The sequence below is a fragment of the Myotis brandtii genome, unplaced genomic scaffold (assembly GCF_000412655.1).
Source record: "Myotis brandtii unplaced genomic scaffold, ASM41265v1 scaffold317, whole genome shotgun sequence".
Taxonomy (NCBI): Eukaryota; Metazoa; Chordata; class Mammalia; order Chiroptera; family Vespertilionidae; genus Myotis; species Myotis brandtii.
Genome location: NW_005362155.1, coordinates 1,696,397 through 1,699,398, shown reverse-complemented (window position 1 = coordinate 1,699,398; position 3,002 = coordinate 1,696,397). Strand labels below are relative to the sequence as shown.

Here is a 3,002-nt window from a genome sequence, read left to right as displayed (position 1 = left end):
TCCTTCGGCAGCCCGCACGCACCCGCTCCGCAGACGCCGGTAGCGGAAAGAGGTCGCAGGCGTGCACAGAGGTGGGCACAGAGGTTGGCAGAGGCAGGGGCTGGTCCGCGTGGTCCCGTCCCAAGGGCTGGAGAGCCCGGGAAATGCTGTATATTTTCGCTTCTAACGGAAGGCACAAGTGGTTAAACACAGATCTTTTTTAAGCCTATGAAAAGTGTTTTTCACAGGATGTAGAGTTGATCGCCAGTCTGCAGTCAGGCCTTCCCAGCACCGTGGCTGTCTTTGACAACTAGCATCTGTTTCTCGAACTGTCGCTTTCATCAGTGAGGACACGGGACGACAGACAGGAACATGAGTACCCTGCAGCAGGCATGAAAGTGGAGACATGCTAGTTAGAAGCAGGTGAGCTGCCGGGCCCCAGGCGAGGTGCTAAATTTAGCCTGTAACTAAATGTATCGAGGGAGTGTATGAAATGGTATTTTTAAACGCTGTGGGCACCCAAACCAGATATGTTTCATAAGCAGCTTTGGCAAGAACCAAAGGAAACTGAACCTCTGTTTCCAAGTGTACAGTGTTAATTAACTGAGTCATCATCCATGACAAAAATCCCAGGGCACATGGTACGGGATTTTGTGAGGTTGGCCTTGGAAAAAGAAAAGCAAGGAATTCCACCCTCCCCAACTATATTCTCAATTTCTTTTAAGAGCTGTATGCTCGCCCTAACTGGTTTGGCTCTGTGGATAGAGTGTCGGCCTGCGGACTGAAGAGTCCAGGTTCGATTCCGGCCAAGGGCATGTACCTTGGTTACGGGCACATCTCCAGTAGGGGGTGTGCAGGAGGCAGCTGATCGATGTTTCTCTCTCATCGATGTTTCTAACGCTCTATTCCTCTCCCTTCCTCTCTGTAAAAAATCAATAAAATATATTTTTTTTAAATCAAAGTGAAGTTAATTTTTTTAAAAAAGAGCTGTATGCTCTACTCAGGAAGATTCTGTGTTCAGAGAAAAAATATCTCCAGTTTTGGCAAGAATTTGAAATAGGACTGATGCCTTTGGCCAAATACAGTTTTCCGAGGTAGTTATAGTGATGTGTCAGCCTTTCTAAATAAGGGGGTTAATGTAGGTGAGGTGAAAAAAATATATATCAGAGCTGCATCCTGGGGAAATAGGCATTCCTCCTGCTGCAAATGCCCCAAAATTTGGCATTCCTAGGCTGGCTGATGTGCCAAAATGGAACCCCAGCATGGTGAGCTTGGACCAATTCAAGAGGCTCTGTGTGGCCCTAACCGGTTTGGCTCAGTGGATAGAGCAGCGGCCTGGGGACTGAAAGGTCCCAGGTTCGATTCCGGACAAGGGCATGTACCTTGGTTGCGGGCACATCCCCAGTAGTGGGTGTGCAGGAGGCAGCTGATTGATGTTTCTCTCTCATTGATGTTTCTAACTCTCTATCCCTCTCCCTTCCTCTATGTAAGAAACCAATAAAATATATTTAAAAAAAAAAAAAAAGAGGCTCTGTGTGTGAAACATTAAAAGTGACAATTCTGGGTCAGTCATTCAGACCTCAAGTGTCCCCTTTGTGGCCTACAGACATTTTTATTGGTAGCAGTCCAGATGAAATGAACCAGCTCAGTACACACAACCCCTCTTGCCATTTTGACTGACTCCTCCTATGCACGATTTAATTCAACCAGGTGTCAGGTACACAGAAGAGGAAGGGAGGATGGGGTGCAGCTCACATCTGTTGGTTTTGGGGTCTGAGCGAATGTCTGTGGAAATCTCCCTCTGTGAATGTTTTCTTTTGAAGTTACTTGGGATAAACATTTCTTTGGAACTCTCTAAGCAGGTAGGTCTCCTGATCCCTCTTCCCTGGTGACTTTTGGCCTGTGGAGAAAAATAGGAAGGTGATTCAGCAGATTCCTGGCTGTGTGGCACAGCCCTGTGGGACCTGCCAGGGGAGTGGAGGGAAAGTGGGTCAGGAAACCTTAGTTGAAGTAGGGCCTCTCCATCATCTGGGTGAGATCTGGCCACTGACAAAAGGAGGGGGCGGGATATAGGAAAAGCTCAATTTCGTTACAAATCCATTTTTTTTAATGCACATATTTTTAAATAAAGAGGAAATACCCAAAGTTATAGTAAACATTACATATGATTTCTAGCCTGACGACTTAAAATGTTATCTCATCTTCTCTTTTAAAAAAATATATATATATTTAAATATATTTTTAGTGATTTCAGAGAGGAAGGGAAAGGGAGAGAGAGATAGAAACATCAATGATGAGAGAGAGTCATTGATCAGCTGCCTCCTGCATGCCCCCTACTGGGGATCCAGCCCCAAACCCTGTCATGTGCCCTTGATTGGAATCAAACCTGGAACTCTTCAGTCCACAGGGCAACACTCTATCCACTGAGCTAAACCAGCTAGGGTTCATCTTCTCTTATTCGAACTTCACTGAATGCTAATGTTTCTTACTGTATTTGGCCAACTTGAATCTTATATCTGTGAATTGCCCAGTAGTAGTGTTATAATGTACCCCGCGAATCACAGAAGGACGCCTCAAGAAGTTGAATTAAAGAGTCACATTTATTGCAATCCGGGACTACGAGGGGGCATTTTGCTCTCCCAAATCTCGCAGCCATAAGATGGCCGCAACACCAGATTTATATAGGCAAAAATCACAAAGGTATTGATTACATTCCAGGGTTTGGAATGAGGACCCTGGTTTGCACAAAGCAGTAACAGAAGCGAGATTGAGCCGATTAGTTATCTACAAAGATTAATTATAGTTTTGGGTCTTTGGACCACTGAGTTGACAGAAACACATTATCTAGAGCCCTCGGGTCTTGGGACCACTGAGTTGACAGGGAAACATTATCTGGAACCCTCGGGTCTTTGGATAATTGTGCTGTCCTGGTTCCCAGGTACAGAAGAATGTGCTTCGATAACCAGTAAGATCACAATCAATGGGGTATTCACATTATAATCAATAAGGCATTCAATCGAATG

General features: G+C 45.2%; 1 long non-coding RNA gene across 1 annotated transcript; it reads right to left on the bottom strand.

Moving 5' to 3' along the window:
• Positions 1 to 182: 182 nt before the first annotated feature.
• LOC106726793 lies at positions 183 to 2,107 on the bottom strand. The gene is made up of 2 exons (XR_001362895.1): positions 1,735 to 2,107; positions 183 to 360 (listed from the first exon to the last, which is right to left on the bottom strand). It is a non-coding gene; the product is annotated as an uncharacterized LOC106726793 (long non-coding RNA).
• Positions 2,108 to 3,002: the final 895 nt, after the last annotated feature.